Below are 22,953 nucleotides of genomic sequence, written 5' to 3'. Positions count from 1 at the left end.
CCTGTGTCCCTCTCTTAGCCTTGGTTGGTTACCAGAAATCCTTGGCATTCCTTAGCTTGTGGCAACATAACTCAAATCTTAACCATCGTCTCCATATGACCTTCTTCTGGTGCCTCTGTCTCCTCTGTGTCTGTGTGTCTCTCTTGTGTCCAAATATCCATTTCTTTTCTCTTATAAAAACACCAATAATTGGATTTAGTGCTCTCCCAAATTCTAGGATAATTTCATCTCATGACCTTTAACTAATTAATACATCTATATAGACTCAATTTCCAAATAAGATCACATTCCCAAGATTATGCGTGGACAAGTATTTTGGGAAGACACTATTCAACCCACTACACTATCTGTCTATATCTGTTATTTTCAAAACTTTTTTCCTGATAAAAACTTGCACAAAATTCCAAGGTATAAACCTTGAAAATACAGAGTTAGTATTGGTTCTGGAAACCCCAAACACTGGGCCTTATACTCACTTCCCATAGTTGTTTCTGAAGTACCACTGTAAAACTCAAGGACAACATGGAGAGAAATTTGGAAATAAATGAATTGTAACAACATTGAGAAGTATTATCTCAAAAATTAAAGAACCTGCTTTTGGAAATTAAAATTGCAATAAAGAACTATCTAGAGGTCCAATATAAATTCAATATTAGTAGAATGTAAGTTTCTACTACTTGCCATTCCAAATGGCATGGAGTAAAACCCAGTATATTTTCAAATAAAAATTTTAGGGTCCCCTTTGGTGTAATTTATTGGAGATCCTCTGTGTCTATAGCTAGTACAAATATGGTGAAGGTAAGAAGGATAACATTCCTGTGACTATTGTTGGCGCTCAGAAAAAATACCTCAAAAGCTTGGTGCTTTAGCATGCTAAACTCTTTGAATTAACATAAAAAGATTTCAGAATCAAAAACTTGCTGAACTTTTCTGTCTCTTACCTTTCACCAACCACAGGGAGAGACTCATTCTGGAATTCTTTAGCTAACCAGGGAAGTGTCTTTCAAAAAAAAAAAAAAATGCTATTGTCTTAAGACACCTTCCCCTAGTAATCACATCAAACAACCAGGAAAAATTGACCACAGAAAAGTCTAAAAGTCAGCACCACACGCATAAACTTTTCATTTGTTTTTCTTGGGACAACTGCCAGAGATTGCCTGCGAAACTTCTGCATAACTAGACATTTGTTCACAGTGAATTTCAACCCCTTACCATCGGGTAACTTGCCAGTCCCCTCAGTTTTCTAAGATAATGTCTGCCTTTTGGTTCCATTCAGTTCCCATACAACCTCCCAACTTGCCTGTAGCTCCCTCTCTCCTCTCTTCCCTATTGAAGCCTCAACCAACTGGCCCTTCTTTGAGGTGCATATTAGCGTTCTTCTGTTCAAATTCACATTAATTAATAAATGTGTATGCCTTTTTCTCATATTCATCTATTTACTGTCAGTGATTTCAGTGAAACTTCAGAAAAAAGAGAAAAAGCTTTCCCTCCACTCATATACTATCTTTTTTTTTGTGGCCATATTTCAAATGCATAATTTAGTGCTTGATTTATATTAAGGGATCAATGAATATACATGAATTAAAGAAGGGAGGTATTTATACAGTAGCAGTAGATGTTAAATTCTGTGTGCTCACCTTACAAGTTGGAAAGGTAGTCAAGTATGGTTATTATATTATTTCTTTTATAATCCAGCATAGGTTCTGCTGCTTCTGATTTGCTTCCATGTATTATGCAGTGATCCTGTTTCAACATTCTTTATACTGGGATTATAGCGTCTTTCTTAAAGGAATTAAAATCTTCAGTATTTTCCATTGATTTTTGAACATCAAACAAAGAAATATTATCCAGGACATATTTTTCCAGCGAGCTTTCTAATTCACTTCAACTATCCATGCCTTCTCTGATTGATAGCATTCTGTTCAATCTCTTTCTTAATCATTGATTTTTATTTCCTTGTCTTGGAAAACAATTCATTGAAAACACAGTTCCATTTTTTAATCTTAACTGAAAACGCACCCCAGTCTTCTTTGAGCAGAGAAATATGGATTCTGCATAGCACTATTTAATAGACTAAATTAAATAGCAGTAGTAAATTAGTTCAATTGCTTTTTAATTTAGCCATTTTACTCCCAAATCTACATGAGTTATCCTAGGAAAACCAAAACCCTAAAGACACAGCACTTAACCTATGTTTCTATTACCACTAAGCCAGTTCTATTTGTATGTGTGAGATGTGGGGTGTATGTATATCTCTTCAACATGCTGGGTGGTACTGAACCTCAAGCATAATAACTAATATTACGCTCAGGTATTAACTTCCCTTAAATTAACAGTCCTTCCCAACCCATAGACTGCCTTCTGAAAAGTTAAATGTTCTATGGTTTTCTGATAAATTTTGTCTGTTTTTAGAAGGATGTCACAGAAATGTGGAAAATCGAACGTGTACTCTGAGCACCATCCAGTGGCCAAAGAATATATTGGAAATGATGTATGTATTCTTTTGGTATTGGCTGTCATTAAGACCGGAGGAAGGAAAATGTGAGCTGTGGAGGTACAATTGATATTAATTTGAGGTTAAATTGTCACAGAATACCAAAAAACAAGTTATCGAAGTTCCAACAGTGATACTGAATTTAAGCAAAGAGAGAAGCATAAAACAAACAATAAAACACAGAACATAAATTGAGAAAGCAAGTATTACAAAAAATAGTAAAATGCTTGTGTGGAAGGGCTTAAGCAAAATAAAGGAGAAATAAGAGAAAAAGAGGAAAGAAAACAAATTAGGGAAAATAGAATGGATCTAGTGTCATAGGTGGCAGTATAAGTGTATGGAAAGAAGAAAAATAATTACATTTCTTTTTTTTTTTTTTTTCTTTTGCAGTTTTTGGCCAGGGCTGGGCCTGAACCCGCCACCTCTGGCATATGGGGCCGGCGCCCTACGCTTTTGAGCCACAATAACTCAATGTTTCAAACGTTGTGTACCTCAACCTTAATTTAAGTCTTACCTAATGGGTTATATATCATCATCCTACTTAGAAGATTAAAAAGGGAGCATGTAGGCTTTAGGGAAAATGATTAATAAACATTATTCAGTTTGACCTGATTGTAAAACGCAATCTCTTTCTTCAAACTGTTTCAGAATATCACCAAAAGAAACCTATTGAGTATACTCAATCAGCAGTTCTCAGCTGAACCTTGGAATTACTAAGGAAGTTTTAAAACATTCTAATGCCCAGGTCTTGCTGAAAGAGTTTTTGATTTACTTGGTCTGGGGGATAGGGCCTGACAATCAGGATGTTTAAAGCTCCGTGGGTGATCCTCATGTGCACCACATTTTAAGGATAACTTCACTTAAGTACTTATATTTTTTTCCTGCCTCTTGCTAGTTATGTAGTTCAGTGAGTTCCAAAAAAATTAATAATTTTATCAACATTAGATCTTTTTTTTTTTTTTTTTTGGTAGAGACAGAGTCTCACTTTATGGCCCTCCGTAGAGTGCCGTGGCATCACACAGCTCACAGCAACCTCCAACTCCTGGGCTTAAGCGATTCTCTTGCCTCAGCCTCCCGAGTAGCTGGGACTACAGGTGCCTGCCACAACGCCCGGCTAAACATTAGATATTTTAATTAAAATTTTCAAATGCATGTGTAGTCCCAGCTACTTGGGAGGCTGAGGCAAGAGGATGGCTTGAGTCCAAGAGTTTGAGGTTGAGGTTGCTGTGAGTGATGATGCCATGTCACTCTACCAAAGGTGACAAAATGAGACTCTATCTCCAAAAAAAAAAATAAATTGAATGTAATCTATTCAATAACTTTATAAAAAATGATTTTCTTTTAGATCAATCAAGTTTGACGTTTGTACCATTTTTCACAGTTCTCCTTGCACCATAATGTATTTCTTTCTTTTCTTTTTTTGGAGATAGAGTCTCACTTTGTCACCCTCGGTAGAGTGCTGTGGCATCATAGCTCACAGCAACCTCCAGCTCTTGGACTTAGGTGATCCTCTTGCCTTAGCCTCCCCAGTAGCTGGGACCACAGGCGCCCGCCACAATGCCTAGCTATTTTTTGTTGCAGTTTGGCTGAGGCTGGGCTGGAACCCACCACCCTCGGTATATGGGGTCAGCGCCCTACTCACTGAAACAACATGTTGTACACCATAAATTGCACACATTTATGGGGTACAACATGTTGTTTTAAAACGTGTACTTTTGAGAAGAATTAACAGTCATTAATGTGGTTGGTGATTCTTTCCCCTTTTCTCATATTTAGAGGCCATTACTGTTCTCTTTTCTTTAGTAAAGTGAACTGTATCTTTATCATCATAAAGGGAAGAAGACACCATACATGATGTTTTAGGACTGTTTTCTGTCCAATGAGATGGACTATAGATAGCCACAGCTGCCACTCTGGCAGCAGTTTCCTCTTCTTCAAGTGTCTAGGCCTTTTGCACATACTCAGTCTATCTATCAGAAATACATTGCCACTTTCTGTTAAAACGTAAAGTGAAAAACATTTCTTCAACTATTCCCTCTCCACGGCTTCCCCCCCCACCCGCCAAGACGGGGGCCTCCCTCTGTTGCCATGGCAACAGTGCCATGGCATAAGCCTAAGTATCAGCAATCTCAAACTCCTGGATTCAAAGGGTTCTCCTGCCTCAGTCTCCCGAGTAGCGGGGACTAAAAGCACCCACTACAATGCCTACCTAATTTTTTTTTATTCCTTTTTCCTACTTTTAGTAGATACTGGACCTCATTCTGCTCAGGCTGGTCTCAAATTCAAGAGTTCAAGCAATCCGTATACTTGCCTTGGCCTCCCTGAGAACTAGGATTACAGCCGTGAGCCACCTGCCTGGCCATGCACAGCTATTTTGTATCAAATTTATTATGTCCTCCTAGAATTTAATTGAGATATAAAAAAATACAGTGGATTATTCAGAAATTACACTGTGTCAATGTATTGAAGAGCTATTTAGTAGCAAACGTGTGTTTTTTAAGGACCAAATTTTCCCCAGTTGTTTGCCAAACACACATCTGTATCTACTTATATTTGTTTTTCGGGTGTCTTACACTGATTCATCTCCTAGTCTATATTGGTTTGTTTTTCATACATGCAGGGCTTAAAGCGCTGTGTGGTACTTTCAGTTAGGGTTGCCACTTACACTCTGCTCTATGCTGTAGAATCTCACAGACGGTATTGCATATCACAAAACAATTGCACAGAATAAAATGCAGGCAGCCGTCCATATCCCTGGGCTCCACATTTGTAGATTCAACCAACAGTGAATCAGAGAAGATTGGAAAAAAAAAAAAACTCAAGCCAAGAAAGTAACAATATCACAATAAAAATAATATAAATTTTAAAAATATGGTGCAACTATTTATATAGCAGTAATGTTTCATTAGGTACTATAAGTAATTTAGAGATAATTTAAAATATGTGAGAGTATGTGCATAGATTAAATGAAAATATTGCACTATTTTATATAAGGGACTTGTGTGTCCGTGGATTTTGGTATCTGTCGGGGGTCTTGGAATTAATTCTCTGTGGATACCAAAGGACAATATGTCAAAATTTCATGTTCAAGGATCACATAGTTTCTGTACAGCTATAAAATATTATATGATAATATATTTTTCTACAAATTACCTTATCAGGAGTAACAACAAAAAGATTACAAAGTTATATTTAGAGCCCATTACGCTTTTAATCTTCTAAAGAGTCTTGGCAATGATATGATCAAGCAAGAAAGAAAAATAAATCTATAAAATCAAAACTGAAAACCTCAAAATCCCATTTTTAATAATCACAGTTTCAAGAAATGTTTATGCTTTTTATTTGAAGTAGGCAATCAAACATTGAAGATATATGTATTATATTAGAAATCTTTCTAACTCTTTTACTACTATAAGCTACAAATCGAATACTAAGCAAAGGGATGCTCACGCACACGTGTGTGTGTGTGTGTGTGTGTGTCTAGGTGCTAATGTAATTATTGTTGGAAAACACATACATATACATACATATAGGAAGTCCAGAGAAAGAATTATTAATGACTATATGGACTATGTGTTTGTACCTGAGGGGCCATTATAATGTCTTTAAAGTGTCTAGTCAGTAATATTTATGAATGTACTCTAGGAAACAAAATATACTTTATTTTTTCTATGTGAAAGAATAGCTTTGTCCTTAGACTTGGAATAATTTTCAGGCACTTGCAAATGGCATTATGTTAGGCAATTACTTTATTCCTTCATTCATTATTTACTATTTACTTTCAACACTACTCTTTGTTTTATTTCTATCTTTCCTCTTTCAACAAAGTATTCGACATAAGTGTATATTATTAAAGAGGCGTATGCACATATTTAAAGGGCAATTTGGAAAGCAATGTCACTTTGATGGGGGTAAATGTAGAGGAAAAATTAACTCAAAGCACTTAGAAGAAAAAAGTCTCAGAAAGGAAGAAGTTGAAGATGAGAAAATAAATGCCTTTTATTTAATAAAATAAGAAATAACAAATCTAAAGAAAGTAGACTGCCAATGCTTATATTTCAATTGCATGGTGGTTCATACTACATGATACTGAAGTATGACTTAACAAATTAAGTTTTAGGTTTAACTCTGCTACCATAATGCACTGTGACTCTGCCAAAGTCACTGAACCTCTAATGGCCTTGTTTTCCCCTAAGGTAGCATGTGTTTACATTAGACAAATTATGTTCAAACTGAAGAAGCAGTGTTTTCTGATGGTCAAGAACACAGACTCTGGAGACAAAGGACTAATGAGATTTGAATCTTACTACTGACATTTGCTACTTATGTGACTTTCTCCTGTATAAAGTAATGTACTTTCTTCATGCAGTTCTTGAAAAGACTGAATATGTTAACCTATGTTAGGTGCTTAAGGTAGTACCTAGTACCTGGTAATTGGTAGTACAAGGTAGTACCTAGTACCTGGTAATTGCTTCATTGGCTACTATTACTGTTATCATTTCAAACTGTACTCAGCTGAGCCAAATGTCTCCTTGGCTGTCCATCCCTGAGGGGCTCTATTGGCTGAGCAAAGGAGAAAAAAGGTGCTGTTAAGAATGACTATTGAACAGAGAATTCTCAAAGAACTAAAAGTTGACCTTCCTGCAATCCCATTACTAGGTATCAACCCAGAAGAACAAAAATCTTTTTACCACAAAGACATTTGCACCAGAATGCTTACTGCAGCTCAATTGGTAATTGCCAAGTCATGGAAGCAGCCCAAATGCCCATCAACCCAGGAACAAATTAACAAACTGTGGCATATGTATACCATGGAGTACTATTCAGACATACAGAAAGATGAAGACTTTACATCTCTTATGTTTACCTGGATAGAATTGAAACACATTCTTCTTAGTAAAGCAGGGTTTTCTATATGTAAGATCATATCATCAGCAAAAAGAGACAATTTTATGTCTTCCTTTCCTATTTGGATATCTTTTATTTCTTTTATTTGCATAATTGCCCTGGCTAGCACTTTCAGTACTATGTTAAATAGAAGTGGTGAGTGGTCATCCTTGGCTTGGACATCTGTGCACATGGCATCATTGTTGATAATAACCAATACATGGAATCAACTTACGTGTCCATCAGTGGATGAATGGACAAAAAAAAATGTGGTGTATATACACACTGGGATACTTCCTTAAAGAAGAAGGAAATGCTGTCATTTGTGACAGTATGGGTGGAACTGGAGGACATCATGCTACGTGAAATAATATAGGCACAGAAAGACAAACATTACATGAAAATCCTTTTATATGAAATCTCAAAAAGAAAAAAAAATTGAACTCATAGAATAAGACAGTAGAATGGTGGTTACCAGAGTCTGGGCTTGGGGGTGGGGAGCAATGGAGAGATGTTGGGCAAAGGCTATAAAGTTTCAGATAGACAAGAGGACTAAGTTTTCGAGATCTATTGCACAAAGCATCGTAAGTATTTGAGGTGACAGATATGCTAATTAGCTTGATTCAATCATTCTATTATGTACATAAATACAATAAAACATCCACACAAATATATATAGTTAATATTTTTCAATTAAAAATAAATTTTAAAAATTACAGAAATAATATGACTATACAAAATTAAAGTTTCGAATAGGATAATGTAATTACACTGGCATAAAGTATAACCTAAAGATCTGTTTCAGTGGTTCTCAAATTTAGAGTACTTTGGTTTTTGATGTCCTAAATTTTAAAAGAGCAACCTTTATGTAAGAGTAGTTGTATTTTGAGCATACATTCATTAAATCAATACAATGATTTCAGTAAAATCTTTCAATAGATTTGCATGTCTTAGCGTAACCAATAGGAATTTATTATTTTTTCCTCTAGACAAACTATTAACTTGGAATAACTTGAAGCATTCTGGAGATGGTCTGACAAATTCTCTTAGGATAACTTTCTCAGAGGGAAATATCTGAGAATCTAAGTACAAAGCAGGCTCCCTAATTATAATACCCATCTCAAGAGAGGACTCCCACTGTATGAGGAATAGCAAAGATCATCATTATATCACCTACAAGAAACATACTTCCATATACTTACTCCCACTGCATCTTGGACTTACTGGTTGGGTACACCATGCCCTGGTTACCTGTTTGTACAAGTCAAGTGATAGGAACACAACAAGTGTGGAAAAGGGTTTACTACTTACAGATAGGAAGCAAGGGACAGAAGAAGTCTTGGATCCATTGTAAGCTGTTCCCACCAGGTTCAAGAAAGCTGCCCAAGGAGGATGGAGTCTTGACTCTAAGTTCATGACTTTTCACTGCAGCTGAAGGATCCTGAAAGGCATCCCATTGCTGGTTATATACCTCAGGGATCACGGGACACATGGCAACACTTTGAAGGACATCCTGATTCTAGGGGCGAGAGGAACAAAGAGTAGGATGTCCTAGAAAATTCCTCCCTAACTCAAGATGTTACATTCCTTAGGAGGTACAGGAAGAAGGCCCACGCTATTTTGAACTGTGCCTCTCTATCTCCAAATCTTGCATCTCCAGCAATATTTTACAGCTATTCTTCAGAACTACAAGCCAAAAAGGGGGAAGAGCTGTGTTAGTACAAGGCCACCTGGAAACTGTTCTATACCAAACCCCTCGTTCCATAAGATTCAAAGTTAAGAAACCTTATTTTCATGGTGGCTATGCCTATTTAAGATCTTTAAGGAAAAATTTCCACAGGTCTATGTATTAATTAAAATAATAGTTGTACAACAAATAAATACTAAAATATCAGCAGTTTAAAACAAGAAAATCTATTCTTTCTTCCCATAACATGGAATGTGGATGTATTTGTGATCAGGTGATCTCCTACAACTGGTGATTCAGGATTCAGTCTTCTTTAAACTATATGGCTCATATCTCTTTAAAATATGAAGTCCAAGTTCACTTTAAGTATTCATATCAAGATAACAGAAAAAAAGAGTTGTAAGAGTACATGAAACAAGTATTCCAAATCATCAACTGCTTCTCTGAAAGTCTTAACACTACGGAATCTTTAAACCTATGACTAACCCCAAAATGTCCTTGTGTCCTAAGACTAATAGGACATATATATCATATATGTTATCTCTAAACCATACAATTTTGAGAAATAAAGGGAAGGTATTTTATTAATAATTGCACAAGACAATAATAAACTAGGTGTATCCTGTGCTAACCTTTCCCTACTTAAAACAGTGTGTGTTAAAGTGTTGTGTGAGGAATTAATGCATCAGAATCTCTGAGATCATAAAATGCAGATTCCTGGTTCCAAACCATATTAACTTAAGACTCTTTTGAAACAAGGGTCAGGAATATGCACTTTAAGAAGACTCCTAAAACTCAAGCGTTTCTATGCTTTCAAAAATTTTCATTGCCGTAGAGCACAAAACCAATCAGAACAGCATTAAGGTAAGCCTGCTTTATCCAGTCCAGATAATCATAGAAGTCTTTGCCAAGGAATTCAGCCAGCATAACAGACAGCTTGTTGTTTGAGTTGAAACATTTTCTCCTTTCATTGCTTTTCTTATTTTATTCTTAAACTATGTACAACAGACTTGTAACCTTCACTGATACAGAGCTAGAATAAATACCTTGTGTATATTTTGCATTTTGCTATATTTTGCTCTTTTCCCTATGAAGTCTTAGAAGTTTAAGATGTAGTGGCATTAATGTATCCTTTTAACTTCACAAAAAATGTTTTGCTAATATACTGTAATCTCATGCTTTTTAACCTTAGTATTCATAATAAAATGTTTATATTTAAACATCTTTCAGACATAAGGCATTATGCCTAAATTCTAGATTGAAAAACAATGATGCTTTCAAAAACTAAAACTATAATTGAGAAAAAAATATCTCTGTCTGCATATGTTTATTTTAACATTTGGCATATACTCTTGGTACACAGTTTGGAAGTTTAAAGAGATGTGTAAACTTAACAGTCACTGTTTTCTTTGAGGCCCACAGCTTTCTTGGATTTGTTCTAAGGGAGATGGAAGAATGGTAACTTTATTGGTGTGATGGTGAAGAATCTAAGTCTTATCATGCCTTTGACATTTATTCAATACCTCGTTTAACTTGAGCTAGATAATCAGTCTTCTCCCTCCAGATAAAATCTCAGCATGTCTTTGGGTTAAGAATAGAATCACTAGACCACTCAGTCTCCTTTATAGGCTTCTGAGTTTTTTTTGTTATTTCTATCTGTAGATATTATCTTCAGAGAGGGAAGTCTATTTGAAACTTGATGATCAAGTTTAGCAGTATTATGAAAATTCAGCATAAATTTGTACTGTCAATTCAAGAAACTCTAATAATCATTAACATTCTTGACAGTAGTCAATTTCATTTAATCCCATTATCAATTCTAGCATTTAGTGTTTATTAAATGTCAAGCATGTTATTAGATGTTGTGAATACAAATATGGATACATTTTAAGTAACTGAGTTGTCATTAGAGTGTAACAAGTGATTGAACTACACAGAGGTAATGTGTGTAGTTACAGAATTTTAAGAAGAGAATGATTTAATTTGAAGGGAAAGAGAAAAATTGTTTTAAATGATGAGGTCATTTATATTTTGGGGTTTTTAAGGATGAATAAGAGTTTTCCTAAGTAATAAAAGGGAGATGAACATTTTGACAGTGAAAACAGTAACTGCTAATCAGTTGTAAAACAACAAGGATAGTAGATTTTAATAACTCATGTAATAAAGTATTAAGAGATTAGCTAAATTGGCAGACCAAGGCCAGAAAATGGAGGCATCTTATGAAATATTTAGAAATTGGACTTTATCTTTAGGTTAATGGGGAGACACTGAAGCTTTTAAGCAGATAATTGATGATAAAATTTGCAAATAGGAATAATAGTATTGGTAGTTTTATTGAAAATGAATATAAGAGAAAATAGTGACAATAGGAGGAGTAAAAGGAGGGCAGTCGTAAAAAGTCTAGGTAGTGATGACAAGGATATGAATCAGGTCAATGGAATTTGATAAAAATGAAGAAATTTAAGAGATATTTAAGGTAGCAGAATTCACTAACTTTGGTCGTAAATTTGATATATAGAGAAGTGGATTACTCCCATATTTTTATCTTTGCTCCCTGGATAGAGGCACCAACCATAAATGACATTCCATGCTGAGGCAATATGCATTAGCCTAAGAGGGAACACACAGCTTGTGATAGAAACAGTAGGCAAGTTATCTGAAAATCAGTGTCTTACTGTCTGTCTAAAAATTTAGAAACACACTGTACATAAACCTATTGATTAATAGCCAAGAGAGTTTGGTGTTCCCTGATGTGTGCTTAGTGTGTCAATGATTCTGGCTTCTTGGACTGTTTTGTTCTTGATTAATTCCCAACTCTTGTATAAATGACATGGTATAGATAGGGCTTATCATCCCAGTAAACTATTTATTGACTTTAATTGTTTATTTTTTAATTTTATTTTTATTTTTTGTCCTGGGCAGGGTTTGAACCCACCACCTCTGGTATATGGAGCTGGCACCCTACTCCTTTGAGCCACTGGCACCACCCGAACTTAATTGTTTAAATAGGAACCACCACTATAGCTTTGCTATACACTTAATTCTCTTACTACTTGGCTTTTCTTCCAAATGTAGCAGTGTAAATCCAGTAGTTTTTACTCCTGACAGTACACTTACTGCTTTGATCTTTGTTGATCTCTTCTCTGGTTGATATATGAAGTCTTCTGAAGATACTTCTATTTTGCTTCTCATTTCAGAGACAGGAGGTACATCAGGAAGTCTGGAGGTTGATAAGAGTATCACTAAAAGTTGAGGTGGAGGGAAGATGGCTGAGGATAAGGGATTTCTTACTTTTAATCAGATTCGAGTGCTTATAAAATCTGTCTTAGCCAAATGTCTGCAGAATTTGGTTTTTCTATTGTAGCTGTTTGTAATGATGGACTTTTGGAATCAAGAGTTCTCTTTTGCTGACTCAGTCTAAGGAAGCGTCTGAACATAGTCTGTGACTCAAAAGAGAAATGAAAGTGCCAGTCTGGGCAATATAGGCAAGACCCCATTTCTAAAAAAAAAAAAAAAAAAAAAAAAAGAAAGTATTAGCCAGGCATAGTGGAATGCACCTGTAGTCCTATCCTCACAGGAGACTGAGGTAGGAGGATCGCTTGAGCCCAGGAGTTCCAGGTTGCAGTGAGCTATGCGATGAGTTCCAGGTTGCACCACTGTACTCCAGCCTGGGAAAAAGAGTGAGACCCTTTCTCCATAAAAAATAAATATATAGCAGGAGGTGGAGCAAGATGGAGGCCGAGTAACAGCTTCCCTGCAACTGGGCACGATGAGCCTGGGGAGATAAGACTCCAGGGATCTCTGGCTGGTGGGATTTGCCTATAATCATGCCTTTGAGGATACAGGGAGTCAGCAAGGGACATCTGGACCCCAAGAGGAGGACAAAAACAGTGAAAAACTGGCAAGTGGTTATGCGTGTTTGATAGACCTAATCCCACCGGCAGCCGTAAGTACAAGCAGCAGTGAGACTGCAAACCGGAAAGGCCTTACCTGTGAACTGTTTTGGTGTTTTTGGACTTGGCACTCAGTTGAACTGCCTTGGGAAGAGCTTGAGCAGGAGTGCAGAGAACTTTGGGCATTGTCCAGGGCCCCAGACTGAGCCGCTGAGCCGGACGGAGCTAATAGTGTTTGGCTGTGGGCTGCAGGGAGCCATTGTGAGAGACTTGGCCTGGCAAGCTCCGCTCTCAGGGTTGCAGAGCAAGGATCGGGTGGGAGCTAGTAACCTATTGACCGAGCAGCCTAAAGGCAGGGACTGAGCTGCCTTATAGCCTTAACCCTCAGGGGCAGAGTGAGACCGGTTTTGGCACACTGGAGCCTCAGGCTGTTGCACTGGGTAAAGTGCCGTGGAGTCACAGCTCATAGCAACCTCAAACTCCTGGGCTTGGCGCCCCCTGGACCTCCATAAGAGCTGTGCCATGACCCCGGAACCGCGACCCACGCCTGCCAGGCCTCCGCATGCCGGAACTGAGGAAGCTGCACAACCCTGCATCCTCCCTCTTGTACCCGCCCTGCCTCCACATTGGCCACTCATCTGGCCAGGGACTCTGGTAGCCACGTGCCCTCCAGAGCCCTCCCTACCTCTGTGCAGAGCCCTTCTCCTGGCCAGAGACTGCTGGAGCCTTGGGCTGTCTGTGCTAGAGTCACTGGGCACCAGGCACTCCCAGAACTGTGTGCACTACCTCCTGCCCTGTTGCTGGATCCAGGTGTGTCACACTCCAGAGCTGCTTCCACAACCAGAACTCCATGGCTGGGGCAGCTCCAGAAGAACCACATAGGGTCACTCCCTACAAAGATCCAGCAACAATAGAGTGATCCCGCTAGAGTCTAATCTTGGAGAGACACCTCCCAAACTCTGAGGATGGCCAGAGCCAATGGTGAAAAACAATCATTAGGCAAAATCAACAGAAAAACTATGGCAATATGAATAATCAGAGTAGATCAACTCCCCCAAGGATCAATGGGGCAGACACAGCACAAGATCCCATGCACAAACAAATAGCTGAGATGTCAGAAATCGAATTCGGAATCTGGATAGCAAATAAGATCAAATTAGAATTCCAAGCAGTAACCCAAAAGATGTCTCAAGAATTCAATGAATTCAAAGACCAAATGACCAAAGATTTTGACACATTGAGACAAGAAGTTGCAGCCCTCAAAGATCTGTAAAACACAGTAGAATCCCTCAGTAACAGAATGGAGCAAGCAGAAGAAAGGATTTCTGACATTGAAGACAAAGCTTTCAAACGCTCCCAAACTCTCAAAGAGGAAGAGAAATAGAGGGCAAAAACAGATCACTCTCTCAGAGAGCTCTTGGATAATTCGAAGAAAACCAATATTTGAAAGAGGTAAAGTCTCCATCTTTCTTTAAGGCTGCATAATATTCCATGGTGTACATGTACCATAATTTATTAATCCATTCATGGATCGATGGGCACTTGGGCTTCTTCCATGACTTAGCAATTATGAATTGAGCTGCAATAAACATTCTGGTACAAATATCTTTGTTATGATGTGCTTTTTGGTCTTCTGGGTATATGCCCAGTAGAGGGATTACAGGATTGAAGGGCAGATCTGTTTTTAGATCTCTAAGTGTTCTCCATATTTCATGTTTACATGGATGGAGCTGGAACATATTCTTCTTAGTAAAATATCTCAAGAATGGAAGAAAAAGTACCCAATGTACTCAGACCTACTATGAAACTAATTTAGGGTTTGCACATGAAAGCTATAACCCAGTTACAACCTAAGAATAGGGGGAAGGGGGAAAGGGAGGGGAGGGTGGGGGAAGGTGGGTAGAGGGAAGGGGATTGGTGGGATTACACCAGTGGTGCATCTTACAAGGGTATATGTGAAACTTGGTAAACGGTCTGTAAAGCTAGTGAATGATGCCCCATGATCATATCAATGTACACAGCTATGATTTAATAAAAAAAAAAATAAAAATAAAGAAAACCAATATTTGTCTTATAGAGATCCCCGAAAGTGATGAAGTGCCTTCACAAGGCACAGAGTCTCTTCTCCATGAGATTATGAATGAGAACATTCCAGACATGCCAAGAGATTCTGAAATTCAGATAGCAGACAGTTTCAGAACTCCAGCATGACTCAACCCAAATAAGACATCCCCCAGACACATCATAATCAATTTCACTAGTTAATATGAAGGAGAAAATTCTGAAAGCTGCCAGATGAAAGAAAATCATTACCTACAAGGGGAAGAATATTAGAATAACTGCAGATCTCTTTGCTGAAACATTTCAAGCTAGAAGAGGATGGTCATTGACTTTTAATCTCCTAAAACAAAATAACTTTCAACCCAGGATCCTGTACCCAGCTAAACTGAGTTTCATTTATGACAGAGAGATTAAATACTTCAATGACATTCACATCTTGAAGAAATTTGCCATAACTAAACCAGCTCTCCAGGATATTCTCAGACCTATCCTTCATAAAGACCAGCATAATCCTCCACCACAAAAGTAAACCCACCCAGAAAATTTTGATCAAATTCCAACTTCCACAGTCGCAAAAGGATTAAAAATGTCTACTGGACTCTCAAAAGGCTTATCAATATTCTCAATTAATGTGAATGGTTTAAATTGTCCTCTAAAGACGCAAAGGTTGGCTGACTGAATACAAAAACTCAAGCCAGATATCTGCTGCATACAAGATTCTCATCTTACATTAAAAGACAAATATAGACTCAAGGTGAAGGGATAGTCATCTATAATCCAGGCAAATGGAAAGCAGAAAAAAGCAGGCGTTGCAATCCTATTCGTAAATGCAATAGGCTTTAAACCAACTGAAATAAGGAAGGATAAGGATGGACACTTCATATTTGTTAAAGGTAATACTCAATATGATGAGATTTCAATTACTAATATTTATTCACCCAACCAGAACGCACCTCAGTCTATAAGAGAAACTCTGACAGACAATAAGCAACTTGATTTCCTCCAGTTCCATAGTAGTTGGAGATTTTAACATCCCTTTAGCAGTGCTTGTTAGAGCCTCCAAAAAGAAGCTAAGCAAAGAAATTTTAGATTTAAACTTAACCATTCATCATTTGGACTTAACAGACATCTACAGAACAATTCATCCCAACAAAACTGAATACACATTCTTCTCATCAGCCCATGGAACATATTCCAAAATCAACCACATCCTAGGCCACAAATCTAACCTCAGCAAATTAAAAAATAATAGAAATTATTCCTTGCATCTTCTCAGACCATCATGGAATAAAAGTTGCACTCAGTAACAACAGGAACCTGCATACCCATACAAAAACATGGAAGCTAAACAACCTTATGCAGAAGGATAGATGGGTTATAGATGAGATTAAAAAGGAAATCACCAAATTTTTGGAAAAAAACAACAATCAAGACACAAATTACCAGAAACTCTGGGATACTGCAAAGGCAGTCCCAATAGGGAAATTTATAGCACTGCAAGCCTTCCTCAAGAAAACGGAAAGAGAGGAAGTTAATAACTTAATGGGACATTTTAAGCAACTGGAGAAGGAAGAACACTCCAACCCCAAACCCAGCAGAAGAAAAGAAATAACCAAAATCAGAGCAGAATTAAATGAAATTGAAAACAAAATAATTATACAATAGATCAATAAATCCAAAAGTTGTTTTTTTTAAAAGATCAATAAAATAGATAATCTTTTGGCCAACCTAACCAGGAAAAAAAGAGTAAAATCTGTAATTTCATCAATCAGAAATGGTAAAGATGAAATAACAACAGACCCCTCAGAAATTCAAAAAATCCTTAACGAATATAAGAAACTCTACTCTCAGAAATATGAAAATCTGAAAGAAATTGACCAATACCTGGAAGTACGCCACCTACCAAGACTTAGCCAGAATGAAGTCGAAATGTTGAACAGGCCTATATCAAGTTCTGAAATAGCATCAACTATACAAAATCTCCCTAAAAAGAAAAGCCCAGGACCAGATGGCTTTACATTAAAGAAGAACTAGTACCTATATTACTAAACCTCTTCCAAAATATAGAAAAAGAAGGAATATTACCCAACACTTTCTACATAGCAAACATCACCTTGATCCCCGAACCAGGGAAAGACCCAACAAGAAAAGAAAATTATAGACCAATATCACTAATGAATATTGATGCTAAAATACTCAATAAGATCCTAACAAACAGAATCCAAAAACACATCAAAAAAATTATACACCATGACCAAGTGGGATTTATCCCAGAGTCTCAAGGCTGGTTCAATATACGTAAATCTATAAATGTAATTCAGCACATAAACAAACTAAAAAATAAGAACCGTATTATTCTTTCAATTGATGCAGAAAAAGCTTTTGATAATATCCAGCATCCCTTCATGATCAGAACACTTAAGAAAATTGGTATAGAAGGGACATTTCTTAAACTAATAGAGGCCATCTACAGCAAACCCACAGCCAATATCATAGTGAATGGAGTTAAATTGAAATCATTTCCACTTAGGAAATCAGGAACCAGGCAAGTTTGCCCATTGTCTCCATTGCTCTTTAACATTGTAATGGAAGTTTTAGCCATTGCAATTAGGGAAGAAAAGGCGATCAAGTGTATCCACATAGGGTCAGAAGTGATCAAACTTTCACTCTTTGCAGATGATATGATCGTATATCTGGAAAACACTAGGGATTCTACTACAAAACTTTTAGAAGTGATCAAGGAATATAGCAATGTCTCAGGCTACAAAATCAATACCCATAAATCTGTAGCCTTTATATATACCAACAATAACCAAGCCAAAAAAAAACAGTCAAGGACTCTATTCCTTTCACAGTAGTGCCAAAGAAGATGAAATATTTGGGAGTATACCTAACAAAGGACGTGAAGGATCTCTACAAAGAGAACTATGAAACTTTAAGAAAAGAAATAGCTGAAGATGTTAACAAATGGAAAAATATACCATGCTTATGGCTGGGAAGAATCAACATTGTTAAAATGTCTATACTACCGAAAGCAATATATAATTTTAATGCAATTCCTATTAAAGCTCCATTGTCATATTTTAAAGATCTTGAAAAAATAATACTTCGTTTTATATGGCATCAGAAAAAAACCTCGAATAGCCAAAACATTACTCAGCAATAAAAACACAGCAGGAGGAATCACACTATTGGACCTGAGACTGTACTATAAAACAATAGTGATGAAAAAAGAATGGTGTTGGCATAAAAACAGAGAAGTAGATATCTGGAACAGAATAGAGAACCAAGAGATGATTCCAGCTACTTACTGCTATTTGATCTTTGACAAGCCAATTAAAAACATCCAGTGGGGAAAAGATTCCCTATGTAACAAACGGTGCTGAGCGAACTGGCTGGCAGCCTGTAGAAGATTGAAACTGGACCCACAACTTTCACCATTAACTAAGATAGACTCTCACTGGATAAAAGATTTAAACTTAAGACATGAAACTATAAAAATACTTGAAGAAAGTGCAGGGAAAACTCTTGAAGGAATTGGCCTGGGTGAATATTTTATGAGGAGGACTCCCCAGGCATTTGAAGCAGTATCAAAAATACACTACTGAGACCTGATCTAACTAAAAAGCTTCTGCACAGCCAAGAACATAGTAAGTAAAGCAACAGCCCTCAGAATGGGAGAAAATATTTGCAGGTTATACCTCCAATAAAGGTCTAATAACCAGAATCCACAGAGAACTCAAACGTATTAGCAAGAAAAGAACACATGATCCCATCTCAGGGTGGGCATGGGACTTGAAGAGAAACTTCTTTAAAGAAGACAGACTCACGATCTACAAACACATGAGAAAAAGCTCATCATCCTTAATCATCAGAGAAATGCAAATCAAAACTACTTTGAGATATCACCTAACCCCAGTAAGAGTAGCCCACATAACAAAATCCCAAAACCAGAGATGTTGGCGTGGATGCGGAGAAAAGGGCACACTTCTATGCTGCTGGTGGGAATGCATACTAATATGTTCCTTCTGGAAGGATGTTTGGAGAATACTTAGAAGTCTAAAAATAGACCTGCCATTCAATCCTATAATTCCTTTAGTAGGAAGACCAAAAAAAAAAAAACAATATAACAAAGACATCTGTACCAGAATGTTTATTACAGCCCAATTCATAATTGCTAAGTCATGGAAGAAACCCAAGTGCCCATTGACCCATGAATGGACTAGCAAATTGTGGTACATGTATACCATGGAATATTATGCAGCCTTAAAGAAAGATGGAGACTTTATCTCTTTCATGTTTACATGGATGGAGCTGGAACATATTCTTCTTAGCAAAGTATCTCAGGAATGGAAGAAAAAGTATCCAATGTACTCAGCCCTACTATGAAGCTAAATTATAGCTTTCACATGAAGGCTATAACCCAACTATAGCACCAGACTATGAGAAAAGGGCCAAGGAAGGGGAAGGGAGGGGGAATGGTAGGGTGGAGGGAGGGTAATGGGTGGGGCCACATCTATGGTGCATCTTAGAATGGGTACAGGTGAAACTTACTAAAGGCAGAATACAAATGTCTACATACAATAACTAAGAAAATGCCATGAAGGCTACGTTGAACAGTTGGATGAGAATATTTCAGATTGCATATGAAACCAGCACATTGTACCCCTTGATTGCACTAATGTACACAGCTATGATTTAACAATAAAAAATAAAAAATATATAAATAAAAAGAAAACAAGCAAGATATTTCATTCTTACACAAGTAAAAGTTCTCTAGCTTTATGATTTAATAAAAAAAATTTAAGAGAAAATACAAAACAAAACAACAAAAAAGAACTATTAGAAATTACCAAAGCACATGCTCCAATTATCTATTACAGTGTAACAAACCACTCCAAAACCCAGTAGTAGATAAAAGAGGAAAAAAAATGTTGTAGTCAGGATTTGGGGGCCAAGAATTAAGGGAAAGTATGCTGGGAAAGGCTGATCTCTGCTCCAAGATGATTGGATTCTCAACTGTGCTGGCTTCAATGGCTAAAGGCAGAACAGATGACTTCACTAAGGTCATATGTCTCGGGACTTGATGTCATCTAAGCTTTTCTTTGTGTCATATATATTATGGTTGGAATGTCCAAGATGGCATCTTCACTCATATATCTGCTCTCTAGGCTGGGATAGTTAGAAAAGATGGGGCTGGTGGTCTCTGTCACTCCACTTTCCCGCTTTCTCCCTCTCTGAAGCTTCTCCACATAGCTTGAGATTTCTTATAACCTAGAAATCTCAATGTAGTTGGCGTTGTTACATAGAGACTAACTTCATCCCAAGTGAAGATTTCAAGAGGCTTGTGTGGTAACTGTCAAGTTTTTTATCGCTTCACTTCAAAATTTCAAGAATGTCTTTTTTGTTGCATTCTGTTCATCAAGTAAGTCACTGTGTTAGCCAAAATTCAAGAAGAAGAGAATCATACTCTGTTTTTCAATGAGAGTAGTAGCAAAGATTTTATGGTCATATTTAGCATGCTACAGAACATGATGGAAAAACATTATTAAGATGACTTTTCAATTGAAGTAGTAATTACTCTCTTTATTGTCTGAAATACAATGGTCTCTGGTTAAAAATAAAAAGGGCGGTCATAGTATTTAAAGTTCTTTGCATTCAATCTGATTTTTAAGATAATGGATTAGGGATCTCTTAATTATGTGATACTTTAGCCACACCAGAGACCAATGATAACATTAACAGTTATTCACTGAGCAACTATAATTGCTAGATATTCTGCTTGTGTTTTGCTTATTTGATCTCAAATCCCATGCAAAGCAGTTATTACTACCCTTGTGCTCTCATGTTACAGATGATGGCATTGAGGACAAGGCAAATTAAGTCATTTATCCAGAGTAATGGTGGTAAAGAAAATGTTTAAATTCAAAGTCTATGGGCTAGATATATAAGGTCCTATATATAATTCAGTTTGTGAAGTCATTCTAGAAAAAGTGCTATACATATCTCTTTGTTAAATATCGCTATGGTCACCATGAAAGTACTCCCCCTTGGGACGTTATGCACTGATGGTAGTGCCTCGTCCACCCCTCAGAGGAAATCTGAAACTCTTTTTCTGGAATGCCCATCCATGTTGTCAGCATATTATTTTTTATGCTCTGAATGTCATCAAAGTGTCTTCCTTTCAATAATTTATTTATCTTTGAGTAAGGAAAAAGTCATTGGGGGCATATCAGGTGAGTAGGGGGGACTGTTCCCATGCTGTTATTTGTTATTGGTTCAGAACTCCCCCACAGGCAGTACTGTATGAGTTGGTGCATTGTTATGATGCAAGAGCCATGAGTTGTTTTTGAAAGGCTTGGGCCATTTTTTGTCTAACTTTTTCACACAACCTTCTCAGCACTTCCAAATAGCACACTTGGTTAACTGTTTGTCCAGTTGGTACAGATTCATAATGAACATTCCTCCTGATATCAAAAAAGGGTTAGCAACATCATTTTGACTCTTGACTTGGACTGACTGAAATTTTTTGGTTTTACTTATATATTACAAGCTGTTGTGCATGAGTAAAACAAGGTGTCATATACAGATTCATAGGTTGTACACCATAAAATATCAGGGCTCACCGTTTCTGTAAACGAAAAAGTGAATGACATTCCTAGATCTATGCAGTGCACAGACTGTACAACCAAATATGCTGTCCCTGAAAGAAAATTTTAATGCTATTTTCTGCTTTTCCTAAACCAAACAGGCAGAAGGGAAGAGAATGGGATACTGAGCTCAAGGGGAAGTACATGGTTACCTATTATTAGTTCTTTCCTAGGCATAGCACTAAAGCGCCCAATGGTAGTGAGGCTGTCAATTTTGTTTAGTGATCTACAGTCACAGAAAAAATGGCTGTCTCCTTCACCCAGAGGGAAGAGTAGCATTTCCACCAGCAGGTGTAACGGGGTCTGGTGTGCGTAATCATTTACTTCACACCTCTCTCGTGTACTTTCCCTTTTGTGGTGCTAATTGGGTGTTGTAATAGCTTTTATGAAGAGTTACTGAGTGTTCAGAGTCTGGGTTGTCTATCCGAAAAACCCCACTAAATTTTCAAATTACCAATATATTGCAACAATATTTCTGTATTTCAAGTATAGCATTTTGGTTAAATTCAAACTGCTGTACTGTAATCAAGTTGCATCTTATTCCATTTTAGTGCCCACAATCCTCAAAAAATTTAGTGGGCTGCAGGTGGACCAAAGGGAGATAGTCTTTTAAAAAGTGGCATTTGCATTGGGAGAAAAGGTTGGGCTCCATTAAGGTGGAATTTCCTGGGACCTATTTACTATTCAGGGTAAACATGAGTTCTTACTATTTCCATACACTGTGACCTGTCTCTTCAAACACCTTTGAGAGCTTATTGTATATAAGATAAAGTAAAATGTGTAAGTCCTTCCTAATATCATTTTAACTCTCCCAACATTACTACGTTTTCATCTTTCAAGTCTCAGCTTAAATGCCATTTCTGGGAGGGGTCTTCCTGACCAGCTGATCTAAAATAAAATTATGTTTGCTATGCTCTATCACAGACCTTTAAATCTTCCTACAATTATGTGTGTATCTATATATATTTATTCACACACACACACACAAAGAATGGCTCAACCTGTTTTTTGCCTATTCAGTTTCTGAAATAGTAGATACTAAATGAACATATGTTTGGTAGATAAATGAAGAAAGAGAGGAAGGAATGGAGGAGGAAGGAAGGAAGCAAGGAAGATAGGAAGGAAAGATGGAAGGAAGTGAGAAAAGAAAGAAGGAAGGAAAAATAGGCTCTTTAAAGGCTTTATCTACCTATATCTCCATGATATGCCTTCACTCTTACCGCGCTTTTGCTCACATTGTTGGCTGTGGTTATGATGTCCTACCCTTTATGCCCTAGTTCA

Source organism: Nycticebus coucang, chromosome X (genome assembly GCF_027406575.1).
Source record: "Nycticebus coucang isolate mNycCou1 chromosome X, mNycCou1.pri, whole genome shotgun sequence".
Taxonomy (NCBI): domain Eukaryota; kingdom Metazoa; phylum Chordata; class Mammalia; order Primates; family Lorisidae; genus Nycticebus; species Nycticebus coucang.
The sequence above is the reverse complement of the archived record's forward strand: the minus strand, read 5'-3'. Positions refer to the sequence as shown.